This window comes from Anas acuta, chromosome 4 (assembly GCF_963932015.1).
Source record: "Anas acuta chromosome 4, bAnaAcu1.1, whole genome shotgun sequence".
Lineage (NCBI taxonomy): Eukaryota > Metazoa > Chordata > Aves > Anseriformes > Anatidae > Anas > Anas acuta.
Window position 1 is genome coordinate 66,924,238 of NC_088982.1, and position 20,960 is coordinate 66,945,197.

Genomic DNA, 20,960 nt, shown 5'->3' on the forward strand with positions numbered 1-20,960 from the left:
TCACTTCCAAACTATTTCCAGCGGTGAGGTGTTGTTCCGTGCAAGGGATGGTGCTTTTCTCCCACAGGGAGATGGTTCCCCCAGGCCGTGCCCACTTTCCCAATGCCCTGGGAAGCAGGTAGCACAGCAGATGCCTTATCCCAAATTTACCCTGTTATTTGGGGTGGATTGAGAGGGTGGAAGTGGTAGAGACTTATGTTACATGTGAGAAATGCCTTGGGAAGGATGACAACTGGATGCAGGCTTCTGCAGGCACAATCATTCTCCCAGCCTGTGGCTTGTTCCCTCCCCAGGCTTGATGAGGGGCACCTGGAGGTGAGATAGACAAAACCAGGCAGCATGGGGTGCTGGAGCTTTCTCACCAGCCAGAGGTTATTTTTTGGAGCATACAGGGAGGAAAGACCCAGCCTGATGTGCAGAACATGTAAAGTACCCCCAGGCCTCACTCACATCTCAGGTAGGAAGAATATCTCTTGGTTTTCTGAAGTTACCACTGCTGTAGTGCTCGTAGCCAGACCGGGATAAATACAGGTAGCCTTGTGCTGTTCTGTTGCTCTGCTTACCCAAATTTGTTACAGAAATACTCTCAGAGCAAATGTTCATGTGGTTCTTGTCTGGTTGTGACAAGTCTTTTGGCTGAAATCAGTTATACTTTCATTATCTGGGGGAAAGCTACCAAAATGTCCAATTAACCTCATTTCTTTTTGCATTGTGAAGCATCCTAGAAGCTGTTTGTTGAAAAAGGCTTGAAAAAAAAATTTGGTTTTGGGATAGGAGGGCTCTGGATTTTCATTAGGGTTTCCAAGGGTTGCCTGTTGGGAAAGATGGTGAAAGCTGAGGAGCATTGCTGGCTGTAACCTTGGGGTCAGCAAGTGGTGAGCTCACTTCACTCAGATGCTGCTGTCACCTGTGGCACCTCGGCAATTTTGTGGTCATAACCTCAAATGTTCTGAGAACTGGGAGTGAGAAATGTTATTTCCCAAAATGGAAGCAGGAAAAATGAAAGGTGAGCATCTAGCTCCAGGCTATTCAAAAGCCACTGACTGCTCAGAGGTTTGCCTTTATTTTTGTGGCAGCTTGCTGCTTGGCACTCAGAGGGAAGTCAGCCTCTTTCTTATTTCCAGAAATATTGGAGGGATAGCGATGGGTGTGTTCTGCAGTTACAGTTATCATTCTCTGTGTACACCTTGGTGATAGTGTGGGGACGTGGCCCCGAGATTCCTGAAATACCTGGTGGTGCAGGACCAGAGTCTGCACGCAGGATTGGGTGGGTAGGCTGAATAAAACTGAAACCAGGACAAGCCTGAGGCAAATGTTGGGAACAAATAGCTTGTCATCCCTTGACAGAGCTATGCATTTAAATTAATATATATGTGTGTATATATATATATACGTATCTAATATTGATTTTTTTCATGAAAGTGTCAATTTTGATGATATTTCAAAATAAAATTTGTGGATTGTAAATGAACAGCATCAAGCTGAGGTGTGTGTCTGTCTGAGTGAAAAGAAACATTACAGACAGACAGTCTGAGTACTGCCATAACCCACCAAAAATTGTGGAGCCCTTGCTCTCAGCCTCAGTTTGTGTTTCCTGTAAATGTTACAAACCTTAATGCTTGATACTCTCAGAAAAGTCTTTCATTTGAGCAAGAAATGTTTTGTTTTACTAATGGGAAGCATCAGATGGCTTTGTTGGTTGGCTCTATGTGTTTTCCAATTGTACCTCTGAATTCAGTTTCTGATTTTTGCGATACCAAAGTGGCTTGAATAAGAGCATTAGCATCTGGCATGTAGCGAGCTGTTTCAAGTCTTTTTGGAAAAACTAGTGAACTTCGCTGTCAGCAGATCCACATCAGCTTCTCTACAGCTGTTTCAAGTTTGCTATAGCATCATGTTATCTAGGGAAAAATAAGTTTTAATGGCATCCCTTCCTTCAGAAGCAATAGGATACAAAATTTCTAATAGGAAATCCCTGTATGCCTGAAATGAAAACCTGGGAGGAGTCACAGTGTCCCCTGCTGCAGCATCAACCTGCAGGACAAATAGTTTGGCCAAAAGAAAATGTGTTTAACTTTTTTTTTTTTTTTTACTGTACCTGATAGCACACAGTTAAGTGTAACAACGTAAGATGGCCTTTGAAGTTGCCTGTAAGCTGCTCTCTTGATTAATTCAAAATTTTAGGTTTACACACCCTGCAATAAACTTTTATTTATGTTTTATCGCAACTGAATTTTGCAGCTTTTGCGCCTACCTAATAATAACACGGTAACTGCTGAGGCAGGTGAATCAACAGAGTGAAGTCTAAACCCATTCAGCAATGGCCATAAAAAAAAGCCCGGAGCAGGGCTAACAAACCCTCCTGGCTCGCTCTCCTTGTGCTAGCTGTGATCCCGGCTTCCAGCGGCGGAAACCTTGGCACAAAGGAGTAGTTGATAACGTGGCTGCACAAAGGTCCCGCACGCGCCGCTCGCGTGCGTGCCGAGCGAGCAGGCTGATCCCGCAGCTCCTGGCGAATTGCTGGCTGGCACCTCAATTTATTTTATTATTTTATATATATATATATATTTTTTTGCCGCCAGAATTATTATTTTATGGCTTTCCCGTGCCTGATTCCCGGCAGCAGTGGGAGCGCTGTCCATGGTACCACCGCCCACGTGCTCGGCCACCTTGCGCTGCCTGGGAGAGAATTTGGGGGGGGTCGGCGTGTGCCCACTTGTTTGTTTGCTTTTTCAAAAGGTTATTCAGTTTTATTTACCCCTGGCCGTTGACTCCTTTTTCTCCGCTTCCTGCTAACACAGACTCCTACAAAAATATATGGTGAAAACCATTTTTTTGCTCCTGTTCAACTCTTAGTGTTTTTATTCCATGCAGCATCTATAGCCATAAGACCTGAGTACTATGCAAAGTTGTTGTAGCTTAACCTGGCAGGCAGCTAAGCACCATGCAGCTGTTTGCTCACTCTCCACACAGAGGAAAGAATCAAAAAGAAAAAAGTAAAACTCATGGGTTGAGATAAGAACAGTTTAATGGGGGGGGGGGGCAGAGGGGGAAGGGGCATCCAAAACAAGTGATGCACAATGCAATTGCTCACAAGCAGCCAGCCTCCCCAGCCAATTGCCCCCAGTTCCATTGTCCAACATGACACCATATGGAATAGGACATCCCTTTTTGGGTCAGTGGTCCTGGGTCTGTCCCTTCCCAGCTCCTCATGCATCCCCTGCCTGCTGGCAGGACAGTGAGGAGCTGAGAAGTCCTTGGCTTGGTGTAAGCACTGCTCTGCAACAAAGGAAACGTCCGCATGCAGTCAGCATTGTTCTCATCCGAAATCCAAAAGCCAGCACCATACCAGTTACTAGGAGGAAAATTAACTCTATCACAGCCAAAATCAGGATAGAAGCTTGACTCATCATGCACCAAACAGGCCACTTATTAGTCATTTGTTCTCAGCTCTACTAATTGTCTTTTTATAAACTGTGCAGGAAACTTTTCTTTGTGATATAGCTGAAGACTATATTACTCTGATATGTATGCATTTTAATTATGAGCTTTCACAGGAAACAAAATATTTTATTCTGAGCATTTATTTTTCTTTGAAGTTGCAAAGTTTTTATAACAACTGTTCAGGGTTACCTATCTTAGTTGAATTTTTAGGAATGCTATCCATCAAGAGATCTATGGTTTGCTGATGTAATTTAACTACGTTGCTCATCAAAAAAGCACCAAGCCAAAGTCCGACAGGCTGGTGAGAGGATGGCTTTTGACAAGAAGTACCGGAGATATGCAAGTGTGTGACATGGATCATATTTTCAGAGTACAGAGCTGATAGGCCCAAGATAAAAATCTAACAAACAGATAAATAAATAAAGCACAGATGTTTGAAATCACAGTCTCTCCTTGCTGTCCTCAGTTCCCCACTCTGCCAGCTGATACAAAGCAGCAGCTCTCTGCTGTGAGCTAACATCAGCTAGGAGGTGTTAGCAGGTGACACAAATCAGGGGAAGGACTTCATTGCTGTCTCCCTGCCTGGCACTGGCATGCTGGTGTAGCACATTACACTGATGGGGTAAGCTGTGGAGTTACGGGCGAAGCCATAGCTTGCTTTCTTTTTCAGACATCTTCGAAGCCTGAATAGAGGATGCAGTTGGTAGACGCCAAGTAACAACTCTGTCTGAAATATTCCCTACAAATTTTGCATAATCTGATCCTTCTTTGAAGTTTAGGCCTCACTAGCTCAGCTAATCACAAGGAAGCAACTTCTCCGGACCTCGTTGTCCCTGGTCCTTTGCTGTTTATACAGCCCCAGTGGATTTATGCTGGCAAAAGCCTCTGCCTGAACTGCCTCTGTATAGATAGATGCAATCTCGATAGCTCAGGATGGGTTGGTATCCACTTCCCTGTGAGGTGTCCCTACCCCAGGATATTAACCTGTGCCTAGCTGGAGCACTGTCTTCGGCAGGGAGACACAAGAAGCAAATGGGATGAAAAGGTGGGTAAGAGAGGGCAATGTTCCATGAAGAGTAAGAAAGACAGATACATAGAGACATAACACTGGTGGTAATAAAAAATATTCCATCAACGAGTACAAGGAGAAAATAAAAGATAAAAAAGCGATGACTTATTTAAAAAAAATAGCTTGCAGATCTGTAATCTGTTAAAATTTGCAATTATATTACAAAGAAGTATGCCAGATAAAAGTTGTTTGCATATGCGTTCTGTTCTGATACAAAATCAGAAAGAAAGCAATGCTGATAGCATTTTAAAAAGCATGTGCTTTTTTCCTGTGAAAGAAACAATGGCAGACACTGCTGTCTCTGAAACAAGACCTCTTCATCTTCCTGAGAACTGCAGGTAAAACTTCCTTCACGGCTTGAGCTGGTGCAGGAATTGGTAGCTGTGATAGGATCCGTGTTTGTACTTCTCCGCATAGCTGTGCTTTGCTCAGACATGGTTGAACACAGAGTTTGTTATTTTTTTCATTGTTTGTATTATGATAACATTCCCAGTAAGCAGGTGAGCGCTGGAACGACAAGGGTGTAGCTTTTTTATTACTGTAAGTCATCTTTGTGCTCATAAATAAGCCTTTGGAATTGAATGGGATTACTCAACTGTGCAGGAGTGCACAGGATGTGCCCATAAACTGAATTAAAACAAGCTATCCAGCATATCTAAAACAAAGATCCACTGCAAGAAGTAAGAGCCCTCGCTGATGATGTTATAAAACAGTTTTAAAACAATCATTGTGTGTTTTACATTGGTGTTGGACCTTGAAGTTCGGCTTTGTGTTTCCAGGCTTGGTGACTTTTACATGTGCGTTATGGGGCCTGCAGAGCCCTGCTCACACAAACAAACGGGGGTGCCTCATTTGTGACTCTCAGGTGATCGCTCAGATAAGGGTGGCAAATGCTGGCTTTGAATGTCCTGTGACAATTTACGCACTTAATGTAAGAATATTCCTGAATCAAATTATAGGAGGTGACTGAATCAGGGCCTTGAGGAGCTTCCTCACACTGCATGAAACGCCAGCTCACCGTGTGTGTTGAGAGAAACTTGCAGAAGTTCATCTTAGCCATGTAGGTTTCTGAAAAGTGGGTGATCCTCTAAGTCATAAGACATGTATCCCTCTACAAACATAAATAAAAAAAATAAATAAATAAAATTGATCTCTTGCTAGGTACTTAAAATACATGTATGAATCAAAGCACATTTATTTTCAGGGGTGTTTCTGTTTGTTGAATCATATGAGACGTATCTATTTATTTTGAGCAAGGATCTATATATGTGTGTGTGTGTAATATATACAAAAGCAAAAAAGGACAGTTCATCTCGTTTACTTAGAAGTTTACTTCCTTCCCATTTCTGTAGCAGGCATAACTGTTAATTTGCCAGCACAGCAATTTCTCCTGGCACGTGAACTACCCATTGAAAGGGCTGCTCCTGCAGCTCTGTGTGAATCTTCTACCAGAGGGCTCCCAGACAATGGTGCTTGTAGTGGGTGCCTGCCCTTTGCTATGCAGCCATAAGGGGTGTTTCAAAAGCCCCCTACACGAATGAATACCTATTCAGTCAGCAGATGGGGATTCGGGAGGGTAGGCAGAGCCCTGTGTACAGTACTGAGCTGAGTCCATGGCTGTGTCTTTATGAAAATTCATGTATCTGCACGTGTGTGCATGCTATTTTTCATCCTGAAGAAGTGGCAACTCATGCCTATAAATAAATTGGATAACTGCATCAAAGTTTTAGTCTCAGTAGCAACAGAGGGAAGCTAAGTGTCCAAATGGAAAAGCTAATCAGCTACATATTTTTCCAGTGCAGAGTCCGAGTTCGGATTTACTTGCATTTTGGATATAAGTTTAGCTGACGTGAGTTTGATCCAGGTTAGGGTTCTCTTGGCATTAGTTTGCTTTCTTTTCAGGATGATGTTTTTTGAATGGGCAATAAAAACTGAGCATACACGACAGGGTGTGTGCTTGGCTGCCTCACCAACGTGCCTTGTCCATGTAACATAAGGACATAGGAGCACTTCATAAATGCGTCTTGTAGCATTTCAGTGGTACAGAATCGCGTATTTTATGGCTGAAATAAAACACAAAGAAAGTTTCCTTTTGAAGCGTTATGTAAAACTTCTATAACAGAAAGAAAAGGAAAAAAATAAGCAAGTTTCTTATATTTTACTTTTTATTTCTCATATACTTTGGCAACAGCATGAATAGTGAAACAAGAACTGAGTATAACACAGGTGCATATAATTTTTCAAAATGTCTTTGTATGTTTCTGGTCTAATAGTGGAAATTGTTTAACTACAGTCTTTAAAAATCTTCTTAGAAAGGCCTCTTGAGAGAATTAGAGTATTAAATTTCTCAGATGCTGCTTCATCATTACTTTTATTTTTAATGCAGGGAATATAAATGTTTAGTTGCTGGATTTACCTTGGAAATTAAGCAACTGTATTTTTTTAAATACAAGATTTCCCTGCAAAAATGCTCTGATTGCTTGCTGGGGTAGGGAAAATAATGCCTCTTTTGGATTGTTATATGGTCACGAAGCTATCATTATTCCTGTCTCTTTTCTCAGGATCTCTTTCTTGTTTTTCTTTGGGCTAGTCCAAACCCCAGATATTTATGTTGTATATTCTGAAGTCCCTCTAGAAGATTCTGCTCTTGCTCCTGTTTAATGCTGTAGTTTCATGGTTACCACATACCAACTGTGTCCTTGCCTTACACCTTAAATTTTCACATGCTTCCCAATATCTTACCTAAAAGAAATGTATGTCAGGTCAACTTTTTATCTGCCATATGCTTTTGCCACCTTTAATCAACCTGTTTCCTTCATCTGTGGCTGCAGGAGGCTTTCTGCCTTCTTCCAGTTCCTTCTCATCAAAGCCCCCCTCTATCTTCTTTAAATACATATATTTTTAGTATTTCATAGCACCCGCTGTACAAAAACTACAAATATTGTTATGTACTTGGATGAAATAAGCCTATGGTTTCTGCTAAACTAGTTTTGGCCTTAACATTTCCTTGTTAGCTACGGAGGGCCTGCCTCAGAGCTGCTTGTCCAAGCTCTGTGGTACTGCCAGGAATGGGCCTACAACTCGTGGCTGATAGTTGAACGTTCAACCACTGCAGCCTGGTCTCCAGAAGTAGAAGTTATCAGAAGTTAGATGTTGCCTCCTAATGAACACCAGAAATGGTATTTTAGATGTGATTTGTTGTTGCCAGAACCCAGTGCCAAGTGTTCACAACCCACTGACCACTTACGTGTTCATCCTCCTTGTTCTGGCAAACCTCATGTGCTCTGCTGTTTAATTCCAAACTTTAAACTTGTCAGGATTTCTTAATTCAACTTTGTGGTGGAAAAAAAGTTGCTTTGTAGTGTGTTTTGCAAACAATTCTGCAGGAAATCTCAGCTGTGGCTGGAGCTGGTGGACCTTGAAGGCCTCTGCCCTTCAGCTGCTAGCAGTTATGAAGGCCTTCCAAAGTGGGTGGCTCCAGGAGAAGCCCCCAGCGTCAGGTCCATCATTAACCCACTGAAAGTCCCTGAAATCCCATCAGGGATGGTTTGGAGGCTCTGGATTTGCCTGAGGTGACCTAGAGAGGTGGCAATCTCTGGACCTATTACAGTGCCCCAAGCCTGGCAGCTGCTGCCATTTCTGTCCTTGCACAGGCAAAACACAAAGCAGGTTTAATTGCAGAAACTCCAAGGTGGCTTGTCTGAAGCCACATCTCTTTTTGAATTTCCTGTGAGTGGTCAGTGGAACCAAATAAAGTTTCAAAATATTGATCTTCTGGCCAGTTTTTTTTTTTTTTTTTTTAATTTAGATGTCAGAACTTATTGTTAGCTTCACTTTTTATATTTTACTTGTATCTTTTATCATGTTAATTGTCAGTAAGATTATGTTATGTAATGCAGGAAATTTATATATATACTTAACAACCAGAACAAGATTCATAATTATAATTACATGATATCAATCAGTGGGAGGGCTGCAAGGGTCTTTCTTGTTAACTTCTCCAACCATCAACAAAACCAAGAGCACATAGTTTTCTGGCTTAGTTTCATAAAATTCCAACTGAAAGTGAACAATATGAAGTTCATCAACAGGAATTTGTATGTGAAAGCCCACTTCAGTATCTTTAAATGAGGCTGATGTGCATTCATCCCTAATACAATACCTGAGCACTCCTGATTACAGCTGCAGCCAGAGTTCTGATGCCTCTTTGATGCCGAACAGTGATTTGGCAAAGCAAACTGGGTGCCTAGTATTTGAATTTCGTTGCCTCCTTAGTCCAGACCACATGTACTTTGCTTATCATTTGTTGCAGCTTGGGCAACTTCAGCTGGCTTGTGCAGGTGGAGAGGAACACACCTGGGAGAAGTTGTATTGCAGTCTGTTGTTGCTCTGGGCTCTGACTCCCACCTGCAACTTGAACAAAAGTGCTGTGAGTGGAAAACAATGGAAGCAAGAAGAAGGTTGGGTCTTAGTTCAGATGCTGAGCTTGAAAATTAAATTGAAAACGAGTCTTCAGAAGTTAGGGTCATTGCAGGAAAGTCAATGAGCATCCTCAGCCCCAGCTTTTGTTGCTGTGCCTGAAAGAGGAAGCTCATCCCCGCATGGAGCTCTTTTTGTTGTTTGTGCATTGACTGACAAAATCTGGTAATACAAGTGGTAGGGGGACAGGAACGTTTTGCTGAGCCATGGGAGATGCAGAATTGAGTGGGGCTTGTAAGGGAGGGTGGCAGTACAGGTCGCCCTGGTGCTGGGAGACGCCCAATGTTTCTGTAAACTTCTAAAGGCATTTGCAGTGATTTTCTTGCTGCTGTTGATGTTCTTTGGGGATTTTTGTATTACGTTATGAAGATAAGGCTAGACATTTAATTTTGCTATGTAACAAATGCTACAAAAATGACCTGCAAATAGATAAGTATTATAGCTCATGTTAACATGAACTTTCACCTCACTACACTTTTATTTGCTCCCATTTCTTTCTTTCAAACATGTAAGTGATATCGAGGCCTGTAAACCAAGCTGCTGGAATAAACAAGAAAATGGCATAGACAAGGCAGGATAAATGGGCGGGGAGGGATTTGGCTGCGGGTTATCAGCCATTAATTATTCATTTGGTAAACAATGAGGGAGTGCAGAAGTAGCCAGGACAGGTAGGCAGAAGATTAGGTTGTAAGATAATAGAGATAAGGGCAAATAAAGAAAAAAATCCTTGGCAAATAAAACTGAATGTTATTCATAACTGTCACAAGCCTTCTTATACCATAAAAGAAAACACCAGTGAATTATTAATACCTTTAATTAAGGTAATTTCACCAGCATTTGATGACAGAGTTGAATATGACTCATAAAGCCAGAGTTTTACAAAACATCAATACAGGAGGCCTAATCTGGGGCAACAGCTGCAAGCATTTCTGACCTCACGTTTGAGTAAAACAATGTAAAATCTGAGTTTATTTTTATTTTATTTAAGTTCACGGAGTTTGGCAAGACAATAAAGTACTGAGTAGAAAGAAAGATGTGGTCACACGAGTTTTCTAGCCTTTGTGATTTTGCTATCCATGCATCTGAGACCACTTGTACTGACCTCAGTTGTCTGCATACACATCAATATGTTGTGGCTCTCTATCAGTATTCACATAAAAATTATTGTATTGAAGTTTTCTCAGCAAAGATGTATTGGCGGAGCAAGAAACACAAGGGTAGAAATAGCATAATTATCCAGTAATATTATGTAATCAGATTTTTAACTGATGAGCAGCAAAACATAAAGCATCGTAGTAGAGGGGGGCACAAGGAATGATCACTTAAATAATGCTTCAGTGAGGAGGGGACTTAGAGTTGAGATGTGCTCCTGGACTTTGCCCTGGACCTGCAGTCCCCAGATGACCCCACCATGGGACCTGTTTTTCAGGGGACATTTACACTCGGTGTTCAGGTTGTTACAAATGTTTAACGGTCTTGTGGTATTTTTAACAACGTTAAGGTCTTGCCATATTGCAGCTATGTTTCCTTTTTGTTTTTTCTTTTTCCTAATATATTTGATTACTACTGCCATTTCAAATCAGTACAACATCTGCAAGTCGTGACCCAGACTGCTATGTAAGGCTGCAGTGCAGCCCTGGCTGTTTCACCTCAAAGACAGATGTCCTTCTGTGGCAAATTAAATTATCTCTGCATAGATTTATGTTTTTTCCCTAGTTTATTCCATCAATAGATCCTCCAAGATCCATTAAAGTTCTTGCATGAAAGCAATCATGAATTTGTCAGGGTTGGAAAAGGTCTTCAAGATCATCAAGTTCAACCATCAACCTAGCATTTGTCCTGAACCCCTAAACTTATTTCTCTGGATAGAGTAAACTTCTCATATTTGCTAAATGTTTAGGAATTTAATGTTTGTTAAATGTTTAAAATGCAGCTGAGAGTTCTCTGCTGTAATAATGTGATTTCTGTTACTATCATCAGTTGTTGGTGATGCTATGTTCTGAGAACCAGTTCTCAAACTGAGTAGCTGCTGTCAGATCCTTTCTTACCCTGTGACATCAGGAACTTAATACTTGTGAAACAGATGAATTTGTCATCCCTCCAATGGCTCTGTTATGTCCCGGAGCTGCTGCAATAAGCGTGCTGAGTGCTTATTCCCCTTAGCGCTGGGATGGAAGAAGCAGTGCTTTTGGTCAGGTGAAGAGAAGCCCATGGAGATCTCTGCCTGTGCTTCCTCTGTATGAGATTTGGGCATGTGAATGACATGTTGCCTCTGTGAGGAACTGTGTTTTTGTCAGAGGACCAGAGCTTGGGCCCTGCCGCTTTTCCCAAGGCAAGAGGCATGCAGCGCCTTTCTGCAGCTGGGGGCACATGCTGCATTTGTCCTTCTCCATGAAGGGACAGCTAGAGATGTGTTCGGCTCGATTTTAAGTGAGGAATAAAAGTCATCAGTTGGGTGACAGAGGGATGTGGGGCTAAGTATTTCCTTGGAAGCTTCAACTTTTGTGAGGGAAGAACCAATGTCCTACACTTCCTTTGCTTATCCCACCAGGAGGCCAGTACAGCTTCTCTAACTCATCTGTGTCACTTAAGTTTTTTCCTAAAAACAATCCAATGCAGAGCATGGAGATGAGAAGCCTGCAGTAAGCTCATGTCCCCTCACACTTGCACAAACAGAAAGTTTAGGCTTATAATTACAAAGCCAATTTTTGTTTGGGCTGTTTTTCTTTCTGCTGTTTCACTTGGTCTACTCCTCTTACAGCAAATCCCACCCTTTAACATCTGAATTTGTTTCAGTTATTTAAATGATGTAGTACTCATAAATAGCATGCAATATGTAACAGCAGTAAAGACTTGGCTGCTGAGAAAGACATGAAATAAATCCATGTTGTAATTATTACAAAAACTTTGCAATTTCCAGTGTCCCCTTTCCCCATATGTCTCTCTAAATTCATTTTCTATTTTCTTTTATTGCTTCTTATTTTTTAAACTGTATTCTTTTTACTAAAATAAAGCGAAAACAGGAATGAGTGTTTTTTGTTTGTTTTTTTTTTGTTTTTTTTTCCCCCCTCTATAACTATATAAAACTTTGCTTCAGCAGTATTTTCTACCTCTTGGCAATGGCAGCTTAGCACTAGCAAAAAGGGAGGGTGGATAATGTGACACGCATTTTACTTTCAGCAAGCTTGTTATACCAGCTCTGAATTTTTCATGAAGGCTTCAGTAACCTGTAGCCGAAGCTCGGGGGGTTTCCACCACAAAGAGGTGGATCGGCTTAGCTCTCACTTCCCATCTGGCACCGGGTGACAGGGACAGTCGGGGGCTGGAGGAAACCTGAAGAAGAAAAAAGTTCATGTGGGACATCCATTGTGATGCATGAAAAGCAAAACATGTGCCTGTTGTAGGGACATATCTTTGAAACACTTACTTATCTCTGGCTTCAGATTATATTTAGTCAGGGTGTTTTACTTGAGTCACCGGCGCAGCTGTCCTGTCTGTAAATAATACTACAGATAGACTCCCTCAGACTTTTTTCTTTTTTTTTTTCCAAGCACGCATTTTCAAACTGTCAAGAGATGCTGTAGCACAAACTCTGTGCCTCTTGTTTGTCTAGATGCGTGTGCCACTGCCTGGCTAAAGTAAGGCTTGAATTAGACAAAAGAACAACTTCTCAGCCTAGTTATTTAAATACATATTTTTTAAATAACACCAACAAAAACCCTGGGCCAAAGGAATTGATCTGATTTCCATTTAATTAAAAGCAACCCAAATGTAGCTTCCTAGGAAATAAACTGATGCTTAAAACCCTCTGCAAAACAAAACCGTGTGCACTTGGCAGCCTTCTAGCTGTTGCTTCCCAGCAGCAGTGCCACTGCCTGTGCATGGGAGCTGGGCTGATGCATCGCTCCGAAAGGCTCTGTACACGCTCTGTTACACACAAAAGTAACTGCTGAAGTATTTTATAAGCAACATAAAATTCAGAAAGACAAAGATTTCCACAATTGCATAATGCCAGATTTTTTTTTTCTGTGAAAATTCACTCCAAAAGCAGGTTTCAGGGTCTTCACACACAAAGTCTGTGGTATCTTTCTATTATTACTGTTTCTTTGCATTTACACAATAGCATCAGTTAATTTGCTGTTCTGTATGTACTGACTGCTGAATATGTGATTCAGCTGGCCCCATACTTGTGGCACACAGTCTGCATCTTACGCTGTACACAAACTAGCTAAGCTCTGAATGAGGCTTTTCTCTATTTTTTTTCTGGAGTATTTTGTGTGCTTCCCAGGCACTGCTTCAGTTCCAGGACTCCTCTTTGGGATAGGACAGCACGGTGGTGTGGGTTTTTTTTTTTGTTTGTAGGGAGGAAGGGAAAATAAGGAGACCTATGCCTGAACTCCAGACTAATTTGGGGTGGTCAGTCTAAGATGTTTGTGGATAGCAAGCCCCCCAGCTCTTGCAGTTCCAGCCTCAGCTGCTGCTGCTCATCTTTTCTGCCCATCTGAAGCAAAGTTTTCCAAGAGGGACAGAAACTGCATCCCACCTGTGTATAACTTGCTTAGATTCCTTGCCAACCAGAATTAAGCTCCTTTGTAGCAGAGGATGCAGCTCTCTGCGGTGCTTGCCCTGAAGCGTAAGGCCACTCTGCCACCCCCTGACTGCTTGCTAGACCACTTGCAATTTCTGCAGCCCTTGAGACAGGCAGCAGCTTTTCTTTTCTTACTTATTTACTTATTTATTTTTCCTACAGAGCCCTGATTCAATCCCTGCAAGCATTAAGTGAAGCAGTCATCCTATGGGGAAAAAAAAAAAACAACAGTTAGTGCTGACAGAATTAAGGGGTGTATTGCAGTGCATTTTTAACAGCAACTTCAACTTTTCTATTTCCTGAATTTTCATGCTGTGATGTTGCAGCTTCAAGTGTCTTTACTGTGATTCCTGTTTTAATTTTTTTAAGTTGACAGTGAAAATGAATGGAAAGACTAGGATTTCAGTTACATGTCTTCATGCTAATGTTTAAGTTGGCCAGGACAAGATAAACTTCTGTGACTCGGGCTAGTGGGTTACAGGTTACGATTATTAGGTCTCACACTTGAAAGAAACTAACATTACCGATGTTAAAAGCCCGTTTTGCTCTGATTCTTCAAAAGTCCTTGCTGTCCTTGGGGAAGCATTGGGGTTTGTGGGTTTGAAGCTGTCTCCCAGGACCTCATGCGTCCACCACTCACTCTTGCAGCAGCCCGACTCCTCCTGTGCTCAACCTGCTTCCCCTTTCTCATCACATTGCTGTCCCCGGTGCCTTCCTCCCTGCTCTTTCAGTTTCCTTGAGCTGTTACCCTCTAGATAACAGGCTTTATTAAAATGATCTGTCAATCTTGCTATTGCAAGGCACGATCTTCCTCAGAAGCCCTTTCTGAAAGATAAGTATGTTTGCAGGTTGCTTTTACCTGTTCTGGGAGGTTAGGATGGATGTTTAGCATTGAAACCCAAATCTGCTATTGGCATTGGGCTTTGGGTCTGGCTTTTTACCCTCAATGTCTTTTCTACCTGATGCACGTTGACTGCTCTGCCCTTTTCAGCCTGCTTAAGCATGCTCTGTATTAGACTTCAAGACATCTTAATATTTGTCTAATGTGGCTGGTTGCTCTTTTGAACTGCTTTCAGCATGTGATAGGGAAAACGCCTTTTTTCTTTTTACTTTTTTTTTTTTTATCCTCCACTGAGAGGCTTATGACAGTACTTGGTCATGGGAAGCAATGCAGCAGACACCACAATAATAATACTAAAAAAACTCACAAAACTAAAAGCTCAGATTTACAAATGCTTGGAGTTGAATTTTTTTTTTTTTGTTCTGACCTGCATTTGTCAGTAAGATATTAAATAACCAATGTCAGGTTCAGCTTTTGTCTCCGGGGGTCAGTGGATGTAACCTGCTCCCCGTAAATTCATGGTTTATGAGGCAGTGGTGATCTCTGCGCAAGCGGGAGATGACTTTTGAACTCACGCAGCCTCCGATGGGAGGAACATTACACTTTATGGGCATGTTTAGGGGCTGTTAAGGCTGTTTAGAGGCTGAAAAGTCTTCCCTCGTAAATCAGGGAACTGGCTCGGGAGGGAAAGTTCTTCTTGTCCCTAGACAAACAAACCCGCCTTGCGAACACATCCCCTGCATCCATCCCTGCTGGAGAAAAATAGCAAGTGCTGTCATAAATGCATTTTCTCTGCCTTTTTTTTCCTTAGCTCACAAGTAATTCACTTCTTCTAAGTATATTACTTGTGAGGAAATCCATAGTAATCTATACTAAGGTTTTTCTTTTCCATGCTGCCACATCTTCCTAATGAGAAACAACCCATGAAGGGGGAAGAGAACTCTAATTATCAGTTCAGAGAGTTCGCAGAGAGTTTATTCATCAATACTGTGCTGTCTAAGCTGCTCCAAATGCTCAGTGTAGTAAAGCAGTGCCTTTCTCCCGCCAAAAATACAGGGAAACTGGGAGGGAGAAATCCTGTTCCTGTTGAGCAACGCACAGCAGAGCCATTCTCAGTCCCTTCCCAGTGTCGTCCTCTAGGCACTTGCACTATCACATACGATAGTGCTGAGTTAGGCAGGTTTCTCCCTCTGTATACACACAGGGGACATCCTGCACTATGCTGCTGAGCCTGACTCATTTCCCATCACACGGCAGCCAAGGTGGCCCAAGACATCTTGAGAGAAAGGGAAAGAGCAGGGGTCTTACTATCCAAGGGGCAGAGCGAAGGTTCTGCAAGTACTTCCCGTTACTGGGTGGGGGGAAATAAGGTTGCAATGTATCCACTGGCAATTTCTAAGCAAGGGTCATTTCTGCAGAAACAGCACTGAAAATGTGGGTCTGACTCGGACAGAGCCTCTAGCACCCTCCTCCTGCAAGTGCTTGAGCCTTAGCTGAGCAGGAGCAGGCTCAGAGAGAACAAGGGCATCAGGATTAAAACCTGCTATGTGTTAGCTCTCAGCGTATCTGGACAGCTGCTTTGTGCCCTTTTAATGCTTTCCCCTAATTATTAATAGACAATCATATTGGGACTTACGGGTATTTTTTTGTCGTTTGGACTATTGTTTCTGTTAAAGCAACAGGAGCCTTGAATCTTCTTGTGTGCACGTGCTAATTAGAAAATTGAATAAATTGGCACAAAATTAACTGCTCTTCTCAGCTTAAAGGCAGAAGTTAAGTACAGGGTGAGGGAGATCAGATGGGACGTGTGCTATCAAAGCAGGCTGAAGGGACAGCTTTACATAGCCATAGTTATTCTTTCTCTACACTGTTGTTAGCAGTCAGATACATATTTAATGGGGTTTCATTATATCCTATAAATGCTGGCACTGGAATACTTTCCCCAGGGCATTCTCTGAATAAAAGAAAGGAGAAAATGACGAACGCACTTAGCACATGCACCCACAACTTCACGATAAAAGCCAGCATTTCCCCATACAACACCTGTTGTTGTAGCTGGGTTAATTACTTTTCATTGTAATCAACTGCCTGAAATATTTATCGCACTGCCTGTAATTTCCCAAATCTGAAAGCGACACCCATAAAAACAACAACACTTTTACTCTAATATTTCAGGTACTGCATTCTGTGGGTTCAATTTTTTCTCATTTTCAGTCCATTGTGCATTAATTGTTATCAGAAATTTCCATTAATAAAAAAATTATTTTTAAGTGAAAATGAATCTCTTATATCAAAATACCGCTGCTTACAATAATGATTTAACGACATCATGGTATCTGAATGTATAATACCATAATACTCCCCATTTCCATTCCTCTTCTCTTGCCTTTTCCTGAATTACAGGAGCTATAGATCATACAGACCTGTGGTGTGGCCCTGATGAAAAATGTGAACTTTATTCCTGTAAGATACAAGACATGATTTTTATGGAGGGAAGATGGTTGCAGTAAGGAAGAAGGTGTGTAAGGAGACCTGTGGCAAAGCATTTGGAGTAGGTTTGGGAAAAATCCATCCTGCAAGCTTCCTGGCTGTACCAATGCTGCTCCTGGTGTAGGTGATGGAGCACGTTTTTTGTTGCCTTGCACAAAAGCAGGACTAGATCCGGTTATATCAAAGAGCGTTCAGCAATTTTCAACCTTTAGTATTTTATTACAACAAAAACCATGCTAATATAATAATGACTGCCCCCAAATCCAGTTTCTTAGCTAAGAAGTGTTGTCTTCTGTTATATCTGAGAAGATGGAGAAGCCTCGTTCGCACTATGCAGAGGAGGGAGAAGAACAAATTGGGAAGCTGTGTTCTGTATTTTTAAGGTTCTTTAAAGCGGCCTTTCCACAGCTCTGAAGTATGGACTAGAGCTGGATGGAGCTAGGAGAGTAAATGTGGTAGACAAAGAGGAATGTACACGATGAACTCATGAAGTCATAGAATCACAGAACAGCTCAGGTTAGAAGGGACCTTAAAGACCATCTAGTTCCAACCCCCCTGCCATAGGCGGGGATGCCACCCACTAGATCAGGTTAGCCAAGGCCCCATCCTGCCTGGCCTTGAGCACCTCCAGGGATGGGGCATCCACAGCTTCTCTGGGCAGCCTGTGCCAGTGTCTCGCCACCCTCTGAGTGAAGAATTTCCTACTAACATGTAATCTAAATCTCCCCTTTTTTAGTTTAAAGCCATTCTCCCCTTGTGCTGTCATTATCTGCCTGACTCAAAAAGTTGCTCTCCACCTTTTTATAAGCCTCCTTTAAGCACCCCTCTGTTGGTGCAGCCCAGTAAAACACTAAGCCTGGATGATTGTTGGCAAGTTAGCTGAAGCCTCATAAGCTAAAAGAAAGTTATGAGCATATGAATGATGGAGTGAGAAATGGGTAAGACTTTTTGATGCCCTTCTGACTGTAGAAAGAGCAGAATTGTACCAAACACAGCTATCTATTTGGAAGCTAAAATTATCAGCTCAGACAAATGTATCCTTTCTACTTTACTCTGTTTGAATACCTTTTTCCCCTCTTCTCTGAAATGATAATTTCTGTGGAAAGAGAGAGAGAGTTCTTTGGAAGTCATGCTCCCAGGTAATTACTATAGCAATGAGACAATTTTTAAGCAAAATGAGTGAGTTCTCAAGATCAGCCTGGATAAAACCCAAAGCAATGTGGTCTGATCTCATAGCTGACCCTGATGTGAGCAGGAGGTTGGACTCAAGGCCTCCTGCTATCCCTTCCAGCCAGGATTACACTGCAACCTGAAGACAAGGAGCCTGCAGCCAGGCACTGAGCTGCTGAGTGGTAAATACACTTTAACCAGCGGTGCTAGCTCTTTACTACTTATTTTGTGACAGGAGAAGGTGTGAGGTCTCCTAGAGAGTGACTGCTACAAGCTTGTGGAAGTAGAAATAGCCCCCAGATGACTTGAATTCATGTCACTGGTTCTCTTGGTTTATAAATCTTTTTTTTTGGGGGGGCTCTGACTTTTGCTATGTGTTTCACCTTTTGCTTTTCCTAAACTATCAGTCACTAATAGTTATGTGCTGAGAACTTGCTGTTTTTAACATCAGCGCCTTTGTGGAGGAGAAAGCTCTGCCAAACCTTCAGCTGCTTTCTTGCACGTTTTCTCTGCTTTCCCTACCTTTCAGGTGTTGCCCCAGACGCTTACAACTCTTCAGCTTACTTATTTGCTCTGGGAAGCTTACAGTACGTAGGACTATTAATTGTAGTTTTTCAAATATAGTGTTCAGGTAACAGTGCGGTGTGGTTAGTGGGCTGCTGAAGGCTTTAAAGTCCAGGCAATTTAAAAAGAGTCATTGCCAGATGAGCTGTCCGTCAACAAGATTGTTGTTCGTAGGTCTAACGTCGTATCCATGTATAACAAGATTTTGATTGACAGGAAAGTTTGTTTTAGAAGGAGCAAAGGTCACCATTTCCCTGACAGCTTAACAATGGAAATATTGCATCATCAGTATATCTTACGGAAAGATACGTCTACATAAATGTAACATACGATGGTGCAGCCCTGACACAAGTTGAAGCTCTGAGCTAGGATGAAGAATTAGAATACTTGGAAATTAAGTTACTTGTGCTTTATCTTTGTCTTGTAGCATAGTCTTAGAGTAGCTCTGGGTACGGCTTGTGCACTGAATTTGACTCATGTCACGTAGAGGTGCCTTCTCTGCATGGCACCGTGGTTGAGTGGATGAGACGTTAATTGACTTTGTCAGGGACTTGCTTGGGGGACCCTGAACAAACGACTGCACCTGTGCTTCCCTTTTCCTCTCCATTTAAAAGGGAGAAAGCATTTAGTCTCCTGTGAGTTTTAGGGATGAAGAACTCCCTAAGTACTTTTGGCTGTAAAAGAGTTTAAAAAAAAAAAGTGGAAGGTGCATAAAAGATGCCAACAACTGAAAAACCAAAAAGTTGAGAATATCAGTCCTTCTGGCAAACCTCTCCTCATCTTTCTGCCTGTTTTCTTCCTTTCTCTTTCATTTCCTTCTCGAATCTCTCTGCTGTACTTTGACAGATGAGCTCATTCCCTCTTATCCCAGCCTACTTCTCAAACAATTGATAGCTCTTCACTTTGCCTGTGAAAATTACTTTGGCATTTATTAATGTACATTAGGCTAAAGCAGACTAAGTTACTTATTGCTATAACAGAATTGTCGTGATCTGAGATCTGAGCTATTTTTTCCTTAATTTTCCTGTTCCGTAACACTTGATAATCCCTTTTCCTAGTCTCTTATTGGAAGAAGTTATTTTAATGCTCTCTTTTAGCACTACAGTCTGGCAGTTTTGATCTTCACAAGTGCCTGTGTTATAAACCCAAAGGGACTGAACCAACTAAGCTCATGAAATAGAAATTCAAAGGACAAAGCTCTCCAAGCATCTTCCTCTAACACAGCCCAAGCGTTTAGTTAACATTTGAATTAGACACCGAAGGTCAACAAATTCAGGCCCTGCCAGCACAAGTGGGTCAGCGAGAGCTGTAGGTGGGAGCTCTCCCTGCTGCCCGTGTCCCTTTGTTCACACATGAGGATATCACAAAAGGCATCATCTCCTGCGTGTCAGGTTTCTTTCTCCACTTCTCCAACATAGTTATCCTGTTCCCTTCAACCGCTAATGCGGTGCCAGGGTCCCTCTCCATGCTGGGTCACCATTCCTGTCTTCTCCCATCTCTGGGAAACCCTTGAGCCCAGGCTGCCCAAAGACACCTCATTTTAACCTCACGGACCATAAAAAAGCAAGAGAAGCCTCCTCAAGGCGCAGTTAGAGAATAGAATCAACAATAATACAAGGAAGTGGCTTCGGAGGAGTGTTACTCATCAAGTTATTAATTACTTGAGTACTGGTTATATTTTAATTCCTGAAAGCTAAAATTCAGTACTAATCATTATTTTTAACCTGAAAAATTCACCTAATCTAGTTGAAATAAAAGGTGATAACATTACTACTGGGAATGACAGATCTTTACTCTAAGTAATTCAGCTTTGTAAGCTATGCATTTTTTATGACATTTATTTGTTTTTAATTTTACTTGCAAGTAGTAACATTCCTGTTCTGCACGAGCAGAAAAGTTGGGACCTTCATGTCTGATAGATACTGATGCAAGCAAAGCTGAGTTTGTATTATTCCCCTTCTTCTGGCAAGAAAAAACAATCATTTTTTTTTTTTATAGGCATTATGTTTTCATTAACATTTTCCATGGTAAGTTCTAACATTTTTGCAAATTAAAGTAAAATTCAAAGCCACAGTATTTGTCCCCCAGCCAAAACACTCTGATCCACCATAATTACTAGGTTATTTCAGTTTGGGCTACTGCTGCAAATTCTTGTGATGTGGATTTCTCATCTCAGGCTGACCTTCAACCACTGCCCAGGTAGGGAAAAACGATGCTCTGGACTTTGGTGACAGTAGCTTTCTTTGTGTAGAAATGCACTTAAGGAAGGAGAAACACTACAAAACCCAACCCCTCATAGCGAAGTAGTGTGCATC

The 20,960-nt window shown here is 41.8% G+C and overlaps 1 long non-coding RNA gene across 1 annotated transcript in view; it reads left to right on the forward strand.

Annotated features, from left to right (window-relative positions):
• Positions 1–317: 317 nt before the first annotated feature.
• Positions 318–20,960, forward strand: part of LOC137856397 (uncharacterized) — a 73,652-nt gene continuing 53,009 nt past the window's right edge. The window contains exon 1 of the long non-coding RNA XR_011096423.1: positions 318–457. This is a non-coding gene — a long non-coding RNA (uncharacterized lncRNA). The remainder of the gene's footprint in view (positions 458–20,960) is intronic.